Source organism: Oryzias latipes, chromosome 18, assembly GCF_002234675.1.
Source record: "Oryzias latipes chromosome 18, ASM223467v1".
In the NCBI taxonomy this organism is placed as follows: Eukaryota; Metazoa; Chordata; class Actinopteri; order Beloniformes; family Adrianichthyidae; genus Oryzias; species Oryzias latipes.
The window spans coordinates 1,342,837-1,361,541 of NC_019876.2; the positions used below are offsets into that span (position 1 = coordinate 1,342,837).

The window sequence follows — 18,705 nt, forward strand, 5'->3', positions numbered from 1 at the left end:
GGGGGGAACCCCGGGGAAAAAAGGGCGGCCCATAAGGGATGTTATAAATATGGCCCGACCAGGCTCGGCCATGTTGGAAGTTTGGCGGGGCCCAGCGCCCAGGGGCAAGGACCAGGACCCACCCCCCAGGGACACGAACACCCCCGGCTCAGGTGTAATATGAACCCCCCCACCGCGCGGAGAGAGCACCGCCGGGCCCAGGGAGCCGGCACCCAAGGGACACGGCCGCCATCGCCAAGGGGCCCACACCCCCCACCAGGGACGGGGTAGGGGACAGATGGACCCAGGTCCCACCTTCCTTGTAAAATGTGTGTGCGTGTATGGGTGTTTGAGAGGGTGTTTGTGTGCATGTGTGTGTGTTTATGTTTGAATGTATATATTGAAGGGGGAGGGGTGTGTGTACTAAGGGGGGTGCAGTTAAAATTGGCGAGTAGGGCACTAAGGGGACATCTCCTGATTACTCACAGTGATGTCCCCTCACCCTCCACACCAAGGGGCCCTAAATGTCTAAGGTGCGGTTAAAATTGGCGGGTAGGGTGCCAGGAGGACATCTGCTGCTTGCTGGCAGTGATGTCCAAGCACCCCCCCTACCAAGGACCCTACGTGTCTAAGGTGCAAATAAAACCGAAAGAGGGGGGGCCCACTCCATACGGCAACCATAGGAGGGGGGCCACTCCCAAGTAGCCCCCCCCCAAGGCGCATCGCAGGCTAAACCCCCCACCCCCTCACCCTAATATGAGGTTATATAAGGAAGGGGGTAAGTTGGGGACAGCTGGTAGACTGTCCCCCGGTGGTCAAACAGCCGTCCCCCAGCCCACCCCCAGCAAAGGGGCCAGGGCCACCCAGCCCAGGGGCCCACCCCCGGAGGCGCCGACACCCCAGGCCCGGCACCACCCACCCCACACAGAGAGAGAGGAGCCAGAAAGCGTCGCCCCCCCCCGGAGCAAGCCCAGGCCCCCACCCCCAGACGCCGGCCCTAGAAGAGCTCTGGTCAGGCCTCGACGGGACCGAGGAGGCCAACCGGCCGAGGCAACCACTGATTGCCTCAGCGGAGACCCCGACCCGCTAGCCCCCCCGACCCGTACTAATAATGGGCCCCCCCTCCCCCCCAGAACGCCCCCCCACAGGACAGGGCCGACAAGCCCCCCACCCCACCCCACCCCAGACCCCGCAGCCGAAGCGGGTGACACCCAGAGCGACCGGGGGCCCCGAGAGGGTTGTCCCGTCCCGTCCCAGAGCCAGGGAAGGGCCGATCCCAGCCCCAGGTGCAGATGGGCAGCCCATCCGGCGCCGCTGGGCCCCCCCCACCCGAGCAGGGCCCCCGCCAACCCCCCCCAGCACAGGCAAAGGGACCACCCCCCCAAGCCAAGCCAGACCACCACCCCACCCCCCCACCACGCACCCCCACACCCAAGCCCAGAGGACCACGCAGCGCCCCAGCCCGCCCCACCCAGGCACCGGACCCGACCCCCCGACCAACGGAGCCCCCCACCGCCCCCGCCAGGCACCGGAAGCCCCGACCCCCACCCCAAACCACAGCAGAAGGGCAAGGAGCAGCGACGACCAAGCCCCCCACCCCCTAAGTCATGGAGTCAACCACAGGAGACCAGAGAGACTGAATTCTTTCAAAGTTACTTGAGCTTTGGGCTGACATTTTTTCCAAGCTGATATGATCAAACAGCAGATTTCTGTGTTGACTTATGTTTATATTTTTCTTGTTTTTCCAATTTATTAAAATAGTTTTTTTGGCAATACAAAGAGTTATGAAAATGATAGATGCTAATCCTTCTTCTATATCGATGGCACTCATGTCACCAAGCACACAAAGTGACGGTGAGGCAGTGATTGAAACCTTAAGCCAGACTGATAAATCGGCACATACCTGCTGCCAGAGAGCCCTGACAGGAGTGCAGAACCACAGTGCGTGCATGTAGCTGTCGGGTAGATTATTATCACAGTGCTCGCAAATGTCTGAGTTACTGAGACCCATCTTGAACATCCTCTGTCCAGTGTAGTAAATTCTGTGAAGAGTTTTGAGATGGATTAGCTGCAGATTTGGACTTTTTGTCAGTTTAAAGGTGTTTAGACAAAGTTCTGACCAGAAGCTTTCATCTGTGCTGATGCTCAAATCTGCATCCCATTTTTTTGTTGGAAGGGCAATATTGTTATCTAAATTACATAAAAGTTTGTATATTTTGGAGAGAGTTCTATTCATTGAAAAATTAATCAGAGTGGTAACTACATCTGGTAGCTTTAAATCGTCGTCTTTAATTTTATACTTTTTAGTAATACTTGATTTAAGTTGCTGATATTCCAAGAAGTTATTTATTCCATGTTTGTCTTGAAGTTCCTGGGGGTTATGAATCTTCTATCAATAATTACGTGCTCTAGTTGTTTTATGCCCCCTGCTTGCCAAGCTGGGAAGTGAATCATTTTTTTGTTAATAAGGATGTCCGGGTTGTTCCAGATGGGTGTCATTTTGCACGGTTGAATTGATGATTTTGATATTTTGAGAAATTCCCACCAGGCTGTTAAGGTGGCATTTATATTAATGCTTTTGAAACAATCCTGTTTTTTAACTGTTTGGCTAATAAATGGTAGCTGTGACAGGTTGATCTTTCCACATAACACCTGTTCCAAGTCTAACCATGAGTTGGTTTCTGGATTATTTTTTAACCATTTTAAGATATATTGTAATCTATTTGCAAGAAAGTATTTGTGGAAATTAGGTAGTTCTAATCCTCCACAGCTTTTTGCAGATTTTAAAGTTTTTAGACTAATTCTTGCAGGTTTGTTGTTCCATAGAAAGCTTGATATGGATGAGTCTAATGTTTTGAACCATTTTAATGGCGGTTGTGTGGGAATCATTGAGAAGAGATAATTAACCTTGGGTAAGATTTTCATTTTAACCGTGGCTACCTTGCCCATAAGGGACAGAGGCAGGTTGGTCCAGCGTGTTAGATCGTCCTGTATGCTTTTCAGTAATGGGGTGTGGTTTAGCTGCACCAGTTCTGATAGTTTGGGGGAAAAGTAGATACCCAGATATTTGATATTTCCTGTTTTAACTGGAATTGTGAGTCTTTGTTCCATATTCCTGTTGAGTGGTAATAAAACAGACTTATTCCAATTAATGGAATAGTCTGATATGGAGGAGAATTCATTTATGATCATTGCTGTTTCATTTACAGAATGTAAATTCCTTAAAAACAGTAATATGTCATCCGCATAAAGACTAATTTTATGATGGCTGTGTTTGGTTTTTATTCCTATAATGCTCTCATTCTGTCTTATTGCTGCAGCTAAAGGCTCAATGAATATAGCAAAAAGAGAAGGAGAGAGTGGGCAGCCCTGTCTGGTTCCTCTTCCAAGAAAAAACCTGTTTGAAGTCTGTTTATTAGTTCTAACTGATGCATTGGGGTTGTGATATAATATTTTGATCCAATTGATGAATGCTTCTCCAAAACCAAACTTATGGAGGGCAGCAATAAGGAACTTCCAATTAACTCTGTCAAAGGCTTTTTCAGCATCCAGCGATAGTACCGTCATTTCCTGTTTTTTAATGGTGGCAAAGTCTATTATATTAACTAGTCTACGGACATTATCATCCGAGTGTCTGCCTTTGATGAATCCAGTCTGGTCGAAGTGAATTATGTGAGGAGTGATTTTTTCTATTCTCTGTGCTAGTGCTTTGCAGATAATTTTTACATCTGCATTGATTAAAGAAATGGGGCGATAGCTTGAAGGACTAGTGGGATCTTTGTCTGGTTTTAGAAGAAGAATTATGTTGGCTGAGTTCATGTTAGGTGGCATTGATTGGCTCTCATTAATAGATGTGACAGTTTTATAAAATGTTGGTGCCAGTTGTTCCCAGAATTCTTTATAAAACTCAGCAGGAAAGCCATCAGGCCCTGGTGCTTTACCATTGGGCATAAGTAACAGAGCTTCATGAAGTTCAGACGGCAAGAGCGGAGAATCTAAGTTTGTGATTTGATCCTCATTTAGCCTGGGTAGGTTTACATTATTAAGAAATGAGTCAATACTTTGCTCTGACGGATTGATCTGCGGTGTGTACAGGTTTTTATAAAAGTTTTCAAATTCGTTATTAATTTTGACCGGGTCATGGGTGACATTTCCTGTTTGGTCCATAATAGAGGTGATTGATGATTTTTCTCTGTTAATTTTAAGCTGATTAGCCAGAAATTTGCCAGATTTATTAGAGTTTTCAAATCTTTCAAGTCGTAGCCTTTGTATTTGAAATTGTGTTTGTTTATTAATGATGTCATTTAACTGCAGCTTTAAATTTTTCAGATCTCCCAGAATGTGCTCCTGTGCAGAAGCAGCATAAGCAGTCTCCAGGGTTTTGATTTTATTTTCTAATTCTAATAAATCTGCTTTCTCTTTGCGTTTTTTGTGCGTTGAATAAGAAATGATTTTCCCTCTCATGACTGCCTTTGCTGCTTCCCAAAGAACGCACGGTGGGATGTCTGGAGTATTGTTGAAGTCTAAGAAGGTTGCCCACTCTTTTTTAAAGAATTCAAGAAATTCCTGGTCCTTTAACAGAGACGTATTAAACCTCCAGGTTGTACCAGAGGGTGTGGATTTTTCCCTAGAAATGTTTACAGAGACTGGTGCATGATCACTGATAATAATTGGATGGATATTGGAGCTTTGAATATTTTTTAAAAGAGAGTTACTGATTAATAAATAGTCTAAACGGGAGTGTGAATAGTGAACTGGAGAAAAAAAGGTGAACCCTTTAGTGCTTGGGTGACATGAGCGCCACGCGTCGCAGAGACCCAGATCATTCATGTACTGCTTTAGAATACTTGCAGACCGCCATGTACGCTGGTTTGCTGCTGTGCTGAGTCTGTCAAGTTCAGGGTCCAAAACAAGGTTGAAGTCTCCTCCTATAATGATTGTGGAGTCAGAGTGAACTGAGAGTGAGGTGAAGAATCTGTGAAAGAAGGAAGAGTCGTCAACATTAGGACCATAAATACTCACTATACAATAGTCCTTATTCTGAATGGATATATTAATGATTACAAATCTGCCTTCTGGGTCAGTAACTGTATCCTTATGAGTAAAATTAAGATTTTTATTAATTAAAACAGCAACTCCTCTTTGTTTGGAGTTGTAACTGGCAGAGTATATAACTGGAAATTGTAAGCAGCACATAAGGTGATTCAAAGAATTTGATAAATGGGTCTCCTGCAGTAGAGCTATATCTGCTTTTAGACCATCCAGGTGATTTAACACTTTCAGTTTCTTTGGCTCAGAGCCAAGTCCACGCACATTCCAGCTAACGATGTTAAGACTGTTCATAACTGCTCTGACTGAAAAGGTGTAAAGCTAAGTAGTGCTTGTGTGCCAGTCCGTGTGCGCGTGCCCGCATTTGAGAAGCGCTGTGCGCGTGAACGTTTTCTGGCTATGTGAGCTGTGTGTCGCGTGCGTCCTATGAGAGCCTGTGTGAGGTGATTGCAGTATGTCAGCGTGTGTGTGCGGGATCGCATGTGCACGCCCCTGTGTGCGCTTGTGTGTGCGCGCGCCCGTTCCGTGCATAAATAAATACTTACCGAGGATGAGTTGCTTCCAGGTGATTTACATATAATGAGGGGGGAGAGGGGGGGGGGAGAGTAAAGGAAAGAAAAAAAGAGATAGAAGGGAAAACGAAAACAACAACAAAACAACAATAGAAACATCAGTGGGACTGAGGTGACGAAAAAAAAAAGACTGTTTTCCTGAGATCGAGGTGTGGATTATTGATGATCCGGTTTTCCATTCATTGAAGTAAGTTTAGCGGGTTTCTTCTGGGCAGCGCAGATGTTCTCAGCGCGGATCTGAAAGCCTTCAGCACAGCCAGGGGGTGATCTCCGGGTCCCGGAACAGCCGTCCGTCCACGTACAGTTTGTCAACGGCCACAATCGCTCTCGAACCAGCAGCAAGATGCTTCCTCCTCAGCGGGAACAGGATCTTCCTTCTACGGAGGATTTCTGCCGGGAACTGGTCATTCACGCTGTAATGCGTGCCTTTCAGTTCCCGTCCGCGGCCCTTCACCAACTCCTTCTGTTTGAAATGTTCGAATTTAGCCACAATAGGACGCGGGCGCTGGTGGTCGGACCTTCTTCCTCCGAGGCGGTGAACCCTGTGGAAGGAGATCTTCTGCACCTCCTCCTTGGGGAGCTTCAGGTGGACCTGTAAAAAGGATCTCACGGTGGCTTCGGGGTCTTCTCCTACCTCCTCTGGAACCCCCGCGACCACTAGATTGTCCCTCATGCTCCTCGACTGAAGATCCAGGAGGGTTTCCTTGATGGATCGGTTCTCCTCGGAGAGACGGGCGGTGTCACTGCTCAGGGTCTTCACGGTCTCTCTGAGGGCCTGGTTCTCCGCTGCGAGCTCCCGCACCTGCTGCTGGCTGAATTCCAGAGACTCCCGCAGACCTTGAAATTCTCTATGGAGGATCTCCAGCAGATTGAGGCGGCCATCAAAGCTGGAGAGCTTTTTGTCAATCGAATCCAGGATATCGCTCATTCCGCTGCCTGGAGAGGACACAGCCCCGGGAGAGTCCTCAGGCCGTTCACGCTTGGCGGAGGGGGTGGTGGTGGCGGTTCTGGGCTTCACCATGTTGCAGGTATTAAAACACTCGTCAATGAAATTCTCCAGGTCCTCCAGGCTGACAGAAGCTTAATACTCTTAACAGGTTATGTTAGTTAGCAGGAAATGTTTTAATATGGCGGAAAAATGAAACAAGATCGAAAATGTTTGTTCAAATGCTTACGCGCCGCCAAGTCGACTCACCACACTCGTCTCGCTGGGTCTCGCGATACTACAGCATCACCTCACCCATCCGACCATAGCTTAATCACCCACCCGAGTAGATTTCGACGCGACGCGTCGAAAAAAAAAAACGAACCCGAGGCGTTTTTTTTTTGACGCTTTGACGCCTGGCGTTTTTTCGCGTCGGTGTGCACACTCTCATTGGTGCCCTTTGTTTAGTCACGAGGCGTTAAACGTCGGCGAAAATCGCCGGCGAAATTCGTCCCGGTGTGAACAGGCCTTTATTGTTGCAAAACACACTGAAGGCATTGGTTACAGGCGCATTTCTAAACTTCTGAAAGTTCCAGTGAGTACCATTGGGGCCATCATTTGGAAGTGGAAAGAACACGGAATTACCATAAACCTGCCACGGCCAGGTGCTCCTGGCAAGATTTCAGACAGAGGAGTCAGAACAATCATCAGAAGGGTTCTCCAACAGCCCAGGACCACTCGTGGAGAGCTTCAGAAAGACCTGGAATCAGCAGGTACCGTTGTGTCAAAGAAAACAATAAGTAATGCACTCAACCGCCATGGCCTCCATGCACGCACACCACGCAAGACTCCATTTTTGAAGAAGAAGCATGTTGAAGCTCGTTTGGAGTTTGCCACACAACATTTGGATAAACCCATGACATTCTGGGAGAAGATACTCTGGTCAGATGAGACCAAAATTGAACTCTTCGGATGTCATAAGACACAACATGCTGGAGGAAAAATGGCACCGCACATCCCCCCCAAAACACCATACCAACAGTCAAGTTTGGAGGTGGGAGCATCATGGCGTGGGGCTGTTTTTCAGCAGGTGGTACTGGTAGACTTCATATCATTGAAGGAATAATGACTGGAGAAAAGTATGGAGACATTCTTGATCAGAATCTGCTGTCATCTGCCAGGCTGCTGAAGATGAAAAGAGGCTGGATCTTTCATCAAGATAACGATCCCAAGCACACGGCCAAGGTAACACTCAACTGGTTGAAGAAAAAGAAAATAAAGCTGCTAGAATGGCCCAGTCAATCACCAGACTTGAATCCAATTGAAAATCTTTGGAAAGAACTGAAGATCCGGGTTCACAGAAGAGACCCCCGGAACCTTGAAGATTTGAAGGCAGTTTGTGTGGATGAATGGGCCAAAATCACACCTGAGCAATGTATTCCACTGGTTTCTCCATACAGGAGGTGTCTTGAGGCTGGAATCACCAACAAAGGTTTTTGCACTAAGTATTAAATACATTTCAGTAAGCGTGTTCAATACTTATTCCCTGTGCCATTTCACTTTATTACACATAACTTCATTTATGGACATAAATGTTTGGATTTCTTTCTATGTGTGCATTACTTGGGTTGATGCCGACATCTGGTGAAAATTTCATGTCAATAGCTCGATTAGAAATGTGTTTTTTGAGAGAAATGTTGACGTGTTCAGTACTTATTTTCCTCGCTGTATCTAGGGGGAATTGGTCTTGAAATATGAGATTGGTCAACTATACATTAGGACTTAAACACTGTCCATATAACCTAACCTGACAGAACCAAATGTAAAAGGATTTGTGCTAGAATAACAAGCAAACATGTTTTCTATGCAACTGTAATTGTCTCTTTAAAAAGTTATAATATGTAAATAATGAGTTATTTAACATTAAGGAGTAGTTACATTTATTTTTCATTACATTTAGTTACATGTATAAGTTATATCTTTGAGGACAACCACTATGCTGATGTGGTTTGACACCGCTGGTTTACAGGGTGAAGTACAAACATGTTAGTACAGTAGTTGTTAGTACTTCTATGTACTTTATTTTGTGATATAGCAGAATAATTTAAAGATGTGGGGGTTTGGGATCTGACTGGTTGCTGGGTTCCACCCTCTGGAACCCTCAGCGTCCAGCAGAACATGAGGGAACGTCTGCTGCAGGTTTGAGCTCTGAGCCGGTCGCTCCAAACCTGAAGTGGGTCAAAAAGTCCTCAAAGCGGAGGAGGTAACTGCATTTTACCAGCCTTCTTCGTTCTACGTTTTGATGAAAATACCAGGATTGGAACCGTTGAAGGACGGGTCAGAAGGGATGAGCCGGTTCCTCTGGTTCATGTCTGGTCCGTCCCCGCTGGGATGATGCGATCCTCTGTGGACCTCTGTCAGTGAGGCTGGGAATGACTGGGCGGTGATGTGGATTCATTAAATCCTCTTAATGAGCGGCTCATGGAGGGCTCCGTGTCTCACTCCTGGGATTACTTCTCAATCAAGACGCCATCCTCCGTCGTCTGGCTGCCTCCCACGTGGCGAAGCGTCATGACAGAGCGCCGGAGTTTCACCGAGCTGTCACATTCCACGGCAGATTTTCAGAGAAGCTGCCCTCCTGATGCGCCGCTGACCCGGATTCTGCGTGCTGTGACTTCCTGCGTCAGAGCGCGGCGCGCTGCGGGCTGACGGATCTGTTAGCGCCTCCGTCCGTCCGTCTCCTTTCTCCTTGCTGCGTCCCGGTTGCTCTGGGACACGGCTGTTCACATCCTGATTGTTTGTTCCAAACACCCCCACTGTCAACAGGCATTATGGGGAGAACAGACCCACCAGCACCAAGCGGCGGACGTTTCCACGTTTGGAGGGTTCTGTTGGGTTCAGAGTCACAAATCAGAAATGTTTCATTGAACATTTTCCCACAAAGACAAGAAGCTCCAGCCAACTAGGGCATTCAGCAGCGTGGAGTCTGGATGTCAGAGTTTATGTGCAGATTTGTTCTCTTTGCTTTTGACATTTTCATTCATTCTGGCCCTCAGCAGGGGGGGCAATACTGGCAATTTGGGTATCATCCCATATCAAGTCACTACAGGGCTCGTGTAGCCGATACCGATCTCGAAATGCCAATATGCTTCTTGAAAGGTGGAGATTATAGAACCATTTTAGAAATGCATTATTTTTGTTTATTAAGTGTATAATAAGACAAAACAGAGAATTTCAGCAAATATGAACTAATTACAACAATCTCAACTGAACATACATCAAATACAGAACATATAAATTATTAATGACATAATAGAATAATAACAATATGAAGAAAACTGTGCAAAAATAGCATTGTGTAACAAAAATATAAGAATTCCAGCCCCAGAAAGACGTTTTTTTTTTTAAATAAATAAAGGCAGTAATAAAATATCTAAGTCACTAGTGACGGTGTTGATGGGGTGAGTGTCCCTGCCCCAGGTGGAGGAGTTTAAATATCTTGGGGTCTTGTTCACGAGTGAGGGAAGACCGGAGCGTGAGATTGACAGGCGGATCGGAGCGGCGTCCGTAGTTATGCGGCCTCTTTGTCGGTCCGTTGTGGTGAAGAGAGAGCTGGGCCAAAAAGCAAAGCTCTCAATTTACCGGTTGATCTTCGTTCCAACACTCACCTATGCTCACCTGGGTCATGACCAAAAGAACCAGGTCCAGAATACAAGCGGCTGAAATGAGCTTCCTCCGTTGGGGGCTGGGCGCTCCCTTAGAGAAACGGGGAGGAGCTCGGTCACCCGCGGAGAGCTCGGAGTAGAACCGCTTCTCCTCCACATCGAAAGGAGCCAGTTATGGCGGCTCGGACATCTAGTCCAGAACGCCTCCCTGCAGAGGTGTTACAGGCATGTCCCACTGGGTGGAGGCCCCGGGGAAGACCCAGGACACTCTGGAGAGACTATGTCTCTAGGCTGGCATGGGAACGACTCGGGGTCCCCCCACAAGAGCTTTAGGAAGTGGCCGGGTAGAGAGAAGTCTGGGCATCTCTGCTTAGACTGATGCCCCAGATAAGCGGAGGGAGATGGATGGATGGATGGATGGATGGATGGATGGTGAAAACAGTACACAAAAGTAATACTGTAACATATATGTGATAGAAACAACAACAAAAAGTGAGTTGCAGCAAGACAGGTGGAGGTGCGTTGTTTACATGAACCCAGTGTTGCCAGATTTGGCAGTTATTTGCTCCAATTGGCTGTTTTTGACCCAATCTGGCAACACTGCAGACAGATGGATGCTGCGCTTGCCTCTGTCAGTCAATTCAAGCTCTTTGCAGTACGTATGAAGAAAACTACACACTACTAAATCCTCTGTTGCTAAGGAAATCCAAAAGTTTACTTTTGCAGATTCTTCTAAAAATCTCAAAGACCTGTTTGTCAACCCAAGGCAACCAAAAAATGAAATGGTTGCTATGGAGATAAACTGACAGAAAAGCAGCCATTTTGAAAATTGTGTTCCTTCAAGAATTTGTCACATGCAGCTATGAACAGAGTGTCAGGGGCCAAAGGGGGAGAGTGATGGGCATTTAGCAGGCACTCAGCCAGTGAGGGCAGGTAAGAAAGGGGGTAATACAACGCCGCCAGCAGCTTAGATTCAGTTGTTATTTTATTCTGATGTGTGAAATCCTCGGCTTTAAACTGTGACCTCGTGTCCGTGTGGCGCGGAGCTGAAGCCGTCACAGATGTTTCCACGGTCCCTCCCTTTTCAATAATTCGCTGCCCCGGGCTCCTGCCTGCATCTTTTTAGCACATCCGTGTTTAAAATCACCAGCGGAGTCAGAAAACGTTCCGGGTTTTGTCTCTCTGTGGGGGAACGGCTGCTGGAATTTGACTTCACCTCCTGGTCTGGAACATCTCTGCTGCTGTGGGAGAAAGAAGTGAAACTGCTTCAATCGTTTCTGAAATTAGTCAAGCAAGATCCAACAAAACAGGGCAGGAGAGGTGACCGTTTTTCCATTTCCATGTGAAAGAAAGAACGGCTGAAGGACGTGCTGTTCCGGATCCTTCTGTGCTCTTTTTTCTGACTTTCTCTGAGAACAAAATCCTCCGTTTTATTCGTCCTACGAGTGTTTGGGACCTGAAAGCATCAGTAAACAGCTGATTGAGATCACTTCAGATTGTGAGTGGGGGGTAAACGCACACCTAAGCCCCCCTCTTTACTGCCAGAAACAGTAAAGAGGAGAGGGGGGGGTCAACGCAACATTTTTCACTCCACTTCAAACAGAGAAATTAGTTTTTCTAGATTTGTTGGGGATTTGTTGTGTCTGAAGGCAGGAATCTTTCTGAGCTCCAAACTGCAGAAACCTAGGATTCAAGTGACTGTGGGAGGGGCAGAGTTACTGATGCAGCATCAGCTGATGACCCAGATGAAGTCAAGAAGGAAGCTGTAAACTGGCTTTATGTGGAATCGATTCAAATCAATGGATTGTGACGACGTCCTCTTGACTGAGAACTTTTCATCTGAAACAGTAACTTCTGGTTCTCTGTAGGCGGCAGCATGGCTCAGCGTCTGGGTGTGGGAAAGTTGTGCAGGAAACCAGGGTTTGATTCCCAGGGGGGCACCGTGAGCTTCATCCAGTGAGGGTCCTGAGGCAACACCTTTTGGGCCACTGCCTCTCTATGCAGCCGGCACAGGGAGGCCCCCAGCCTGGATAACATACAGGGTTTGTGTCAGGAAGGACATCCAAACCCCTGATGGGACCCCCCCCAACAGGTGATCAACAGCAGGTTCTGGTGCGTCTGTTCAGTCTTGTCCTTCCAGGATGGTCCAAGGCCTTTTTTATCACCTCTTAACTAAAATGTTTGTGTTTTTCTGTCAGGGCAGCGTTTTCCTAATAGTCACATCTATGGTAGATCTGAATTTGTGACTGTTGTTGATTAGAGCTTTTCTCGGTTAAGCTCTGATAGTTGATGCTGTGTTTGTGGACAATAAAGCTTTGAATCAAATAACTTGACAGCTTGACACACAAATTTATGTGTGTCAAGCTAACAGCCCTTCGTGTTTCACTAAACTCTGTATTGCTATATGTTTGGTTAAACATGGAGGCTCTGGTGACTTTAGGATACAGCTAATGGACTTTTACTTTGTTTGTCACCAAAATGAGTTAAACAAACACCAGCAGATGGAAGGCAGCCAAAGACGCCTTTAAACACACAGTTTATGTTCGTCATTCACAGCCAGATCCGCCTGAACACGAAGACATTGTGTTTTAGGGAAACAAAGGAAACAATCAACTTTATCAGATGAGATTGATGAGGAGAAAATGTTTTCGGTCCTCAAATTCAGCAGCACCGGCTCAGATCTGGGAATCAGCTGAAAGAAACTCAAAGCTGCCATTGTGAGTTGAGAGAGTCTTTGTGGAAAGTTGTATCCCGGTGCCGATGCAAGATTAATGTCTTTGTGCCCAAAGAGAGAAGCAGACAGATTGTGTTTGTGTTGTTTCCAGGAGCTAAAATGAGCTTCCCGTCCTCCAGTGTGTGTAGAGACAGCAGAACCCAAACGCCGTGCCTCCGAGCTCGCAGAACGCCGCCGCCTTTCTGCACAGCGTTGCTGCGGTTATTTTTAGGCCGGCGCTGTGTGTGGAGGGGAGCAGGTGTCAGCCTTTAGAAGCGGCGCTGCCTCATTTTAGAAATGAACTTGTCACATGAGCGTTGTGTTCGTTTAACCTGAACGCCACGCTTCCATGTTCACACTTGACCTGCAATGGTGAGGAGAGTTTGGGTTTAATGAGGCGGGGCCTAAAACCCCCCCAACCTGCGGGAAAAGCTGCTTCCGTTGGGGAATCCGGCCGACACGTGACCCTAACGCTGACTGCAGGCAGAGCTCTGATCAGACGGAGCGGAAGTCCTCATGTTTGACAAAAAGGGACCGAATGGTTCGTCTCAGCGACACGGTTCCTCCTTCCTGCTGGGGGGAAGAGTCCCAGCAGATGGTTGAACTTTCCCTCTCAGGGCTTTGTCCTGAACACTGTGATGGATTCTGGGAGATTAGTGCTCTATGAACCTGGAGGTGTTTGACCGGGTCCGTCGGGACCTCCTGTAGGGGAGCGTCCAGAGGTATAGGGAAATGGAAATGAGAAAAAAACACATATGATCCTAATTACTGGCACAGAGGACGAGTCTTTAGCCTTGGTCATGTGGGGGGGGGGGGGGCTGCAGGTTACTGGGTTGTCTGGGCCGTGGGGGGTCGTAGAGGAGAGGGGCTGCATCTTGATGTTCCTCTTTGATCTTCTTTTGATCTATCATCAAAGCCTTCCCAGAGGTCTCATAGTTATGAGAATGCCGTTTTTCTGTTTACACTCTCTCCTGCTAGCTTACAGCCGCTCACGACCCCCAAGCTAACATTAGCGGTGGATCAAAAAGGTAGAGCAGTGTCAGATCCATCCATCCGTCCAGTTCTGATCCAGATTCCAGCTCAGAAGTGGAAAACAAAGACGTTCATGGATCTGTTTTTCTGATAGTGGGTCCATTGAAATGAGGCGGAGCCGGGAGCTTGTGGCCCTGCCCAGCATATTTTCTGCGACACAAATACCAATGAGTTATATCAGTAGAGGAGACATCACGGGATTCCTCATACAGAGGAGAGCACCGCCATCTTGGTGAGGTCAAGTCACTGCTGCAGTTCAGCATTTGAACACATTTTTTGCATAATACCAGTTCATTGTTTGGGTTTCAACTGCCAAAATCAGAGAACTGAGTCCATGAAGGAGGAAGGTGTATCATTTCACAGGTAAGTACTATAATTCATTTCTTTTAATGCTGCAGGGGCTTTATTAATAGAACACATGTTGACATGTATGATGCTGCAGAGCTGTTATCAACATGCTGGTTGATGTACGGATAAATTGCTGTCACCATAAATGTACACTTTATTTTGCTAAACCTGTATACAGCATACTAGGCTATTATAGTAATATAGATTTATACATTTCTGACTCAGTGACTGAACTTTTCACTATTCACTATTCAGACTTAAGGAAAAAGTGGATTTTAGCAATAAAAAGAGTTAACCCAGATGGATCACTGTGGTACCAACTAGCAATACAGTTTGGCTATGTTCAAAAGATTTGTGGAAACACATTTAGATAAGAGGCCAGACTGTTCGCTTGAAACCCGACACCATAACATCTGTGTTACACTAATTGATCACTAACATGAATCAGTAAAATCTATTGTTTTTCTTTGTTGTTGTTGCTTTTGTAGGGTAAATCTATTGTTCACTTTTGGACTTCTTTTGAATATTTATTTTATTTTATTATTATTAGTATTATTATTAATAGACTTATTTTTATTATTTATTGACTTATTATTTATTTATTGTTTGTATTGACTGAATATTGATTTATTATTATTATTAATATTATTATTATTATTGTTGACTTATTGTTGGGTTTTTCTAAATAATTTAAATTACATGTCAAAGAGGTCTAAAACTCCTAAATGTTTAGAAATTATTTTTAAAAATTGTTTGTTATCATTTTTTTATTTGTAAGAAGACCTGCAACAATGCATTTTCATTAAAGTTTGAGCTTTTAAGGCTGACTGTTTCTCTTCTTTAACTACAACAAATGATGTATCTATATATATATATATATATAAATATAATATATTTACATATATGTATAAATATATATAAATTTAAAAATATATATAGTATATAAAAGCTATTTAGACACCACTAAAAGCAATAGAAATCATTGTCATGTGGGCGTCGTCGACCTCACAAAGATGGCGTCGCGCTCCGCCACCCTCGGCCAGGCTTCTAAAGCGGGCGTGTCTCCTCTAGTGATATAACTCATTGCACAAATACAATATATGCATTTTTTCATGTGCTCCGGATTCACAATAAATAAATACTCATCTTAATTTTCTTTCTTTATGTTCTCTATCATCATCAAAATGTCACCAGATGACGTTAAAAACACAAAAATAACCGTTTTTTTTTACGGCGTGGCTCTTCAAAGCCACTGCAGGTGTGTCTCATTGAAAGTGGAACGTTCCATTGTGGTGCGTGTGATCAGGGCATCGTGACGTTTATGTCAGGCTAATGGAAGTTTCTTGGACTCGTGACGTCTGGGTGCAGCTGTGGTGGAGTGTCCTTCAGCCACACCCACTCCAGGGGCATCCAGACTGGTGGGGAGGTCAGTATTTGTGAAGGCCAACATTCTTTGAACCGTTAAAACAGCATGTCATTTGAACGAACTATTCAGGGAAAATGTTATTTGCAATGGCAGAACAGAAAATCAGTGAAGCACATTTTTACCTCAATAACTGAATTTTAAAGACCAGACATCGCTCTGGTCCAGTTAGCTTGATGTCGTTAGCATGTCTCGTCTTCTTGATGTCAGATCTATGCGGACACACATGCTAATTTTTTTTCCCAAAGTTGACATTTTAGAAACGAGCTAGAAAGTGTCCCTAAAGGAGCCTGCAGGCTGGTGGAAATCCCAATGCAGGCCGCATTTTGCCCATGGGCCGGACTTTGGACATGCATGTGATATGGGATGTCCACACAAACTCCACTCGCCTTGTTTCCTCCCTTTCAACTGTGAGGAGCGCGCACGGATCACCCGGACGTCACTGACAGGATTATTGTGCGGCGTCTCACCTGCGTCCCCCCAAGTGTTCACTACGACCTTTTCTCTGTGTGTTCGCTGAGCGTTCTACCCCCCCGCTGACCGCCCGTCTCCAGCCTTCAGGGCAGCTGGGGCTGCAGCTTTTCATCCGGCTGTGATCAATGTCTCCTAAAGACGTCAATGTGAGGAATGAGGAATCTGATCTGTGACTCGCTTCACTTCGTGGCTCCAAACACAGAAATAAGACTTTAGAACAAAGAAAAGGTAAACGGTACAAAGCCTGACAAAGGTTTTCCTTCACGATGAAACAAACACGTCAAGCGGAAGATGAAAAATGACTTCAGACACATCAGAGACACAAAATCCTAATGACGCTGAAGCGGCGGGCGACCTGAGGTGACAGCAAACTTGGCGACCTGAGGTGACAGCAAACATGGCGACCTGAGGTGACAGCAAACATGGCGACCTGAGGTGACAGCAAACATGGCGCTCCACAAACGCACTGAAGGACGAGATGAAGCCGTCACCTCTGCAGGGATCCGCCGTTTTCCAGAGCAGTTTGGCGTTCCTGCTGCAGGGCTGCCGTGTCTGGTCTTTCCTCTCTGGGGTGTAAACGCGTCGGTCAGGTGACGTCCCTCTAACCTTGTTCTGTGTGGGGGTGCAGGTTGGCACAGGCGCCCGTTCTGTCAGGCCGGCCGCGGCGGCAGAGGGCCCAACGCCCTCGGACAAGTCGCTTAGCGAATCAGCTCAGTGGAGTGTGAGGGAGCGTGCGCGTGGCTCGGCGGGGGCCGAAGGCGTGTTCCCATGCGCGTGTGCAGGGGGGGGGGGGCGTCCCCGTGAGGCTGTGGGACTGGCCTACATCGTGAAACGGAGAGGTCACAGCTGCTTGTGAGTGTGAAGAAGTTATCGCTCAGCTGGTGTGACGTGTTTTCACCTGTGAACGCCGTCTGCGTCTGCGCCTGCGTCTGCGCAGGAGACGCTGTTCCCCACCAACCAAAACCACAATTTTATCCTGAATTATAAATATTCCTCTAATTTCTGGACAGATTAAATTATTTCAAGTCTTTTTTTTTAAACAAGTGATTTTATTAGTGACATGTTACCTCCTGAGTTATTGTGTCATCAATAAGTTTATTATGAATTCATTTTGATAATGTGTGTTTTTAAAGGAGACGGTGACACTGATCAGGCAGGAAACAGTACATTTCTACAAATGAACAGGACTTTGCAGAGGTTGAAGTGTTTGATGCAATCTTGTTTTGGAGGAATGCAAACGGTGGATTACTTTAAACTGCATGAGTTGAAGTTGTGCACTTATGGAGCAACACTTGATCCCTTTCAAAGCGCTTATCCACAAACTAATGGGGATTTCTATTCCAATGTCATCTGCCCATGCAACCTTCATATGAGCAGTCTTTGGTGGAAAATAAAAACATCAGACAACATTTGAAATCACAGTTTTTGATGTCGACGCTTTAATCAAAACTTTGTAAGATTCAGGTTGTGTTGGCAGTTGTTGAGAAATAAGACATTTTTCTGGGGATTTGTCACCAAAATGAGTCGATCAGTGATGGAGGATCAATCTGACGGATCAACGACTCACAAAACAAACACACAATTCCTCCTGTGTAGCACATGCTGTTGGAACGGTTGCTACATGTTTGTGTCTTTACTCATGAATTACAATAAAATGTGTTTAACCGCCAGTAGAATGATGACAAGAAGACAGTAAATAAAGACGCCTGCATAGAAATAGAACAACTAGAAAACACTCACAGTCCTTTCATGTAAACTCCCTAAACCTAAGATGAACATTTTACAGATTCGGTTTCCGGGACGACTTCCCCTCATGATGGCAGACAGTCACATGACGTCACATCATTGATCACAACATTCTCATAATATTGATTTATTATTCATGATGTGCTTTTGCTCAAATTGTCGACTCTATTTGAAACAAAATCATTTTTTCAGGATTTAGTCTTATTTTTTCCATCTACGGAAAACGCTTTGATACTTAAACATGAAAACGAGAGCCTTCACCAACACTTTATTGACAGTTTGTTTGGTTTATAAAACATTCTTCTACCATAAATGACATTACAGCAGAAGAACTCGATTTTTCTGGAATAGATCGCAGAAATCCGTGTTTTCTGAAACTTGTTAGACTCGTTAAACCTGAACCCAAAAGGAACCCAAATCACTTAAAAATCTTGGTTTTCAGGTTGTATTTCAGCCTCATCGATGACCTTCGCCCTAAATTCTGTAACTAAACTCGACGGTAAAAAGTCGGTTCCTCTCCTCCGATGTCACTGATTTACAGATAATCTGCCAAAATAAAAGCGTCTCTCTGAGCCAAACAGTACATGGACAGTAAGAAGTCACAGCATCTGACACTGCAGATGAAATGAGGTAATCAGATTAAAGCAGGTATATTCTGGTTATGTCAGTCTGATTGTGGTCAGTTTTCTGACATTGGCCTGGAACCAAACCAAACCATTTTTGTGTCATGTTGGAGCACAGCGTCTCTGCTCCGTGGGACGTCTGCGGTGCAGAGCAGA

General features: G+C 45.9%; 1 protein-coding gene across 2 annotated transcripts in view; it reads left to right on the forward strand.

Annotated features, from left to right (window-relative positions):
* The window catches only part of LOC101162714 (neuropeptide Y receptor type 2), a 55,643-nt gene that overhangs the window by 18,190 nt on the left and 18,748 nt on the right, over nt 1–18,705 (forward strand). Inside the window, exon 1 of one of the 2 annotated variants that reach the window (XM_011487181.3) lies at nt 11,040–11,123. The exons of the other annotated variant lie outside the window; for it this stretch is intronic. The gene's annotated coding sequence lies outside the window, so the exon portion shown is untranslated. Of the gene's footprint in view, nt 1–11,039; nt 11,124–18,705 lie in introns of those variants that run through there. 2 annotated transcript variants of the gene reach the window in all.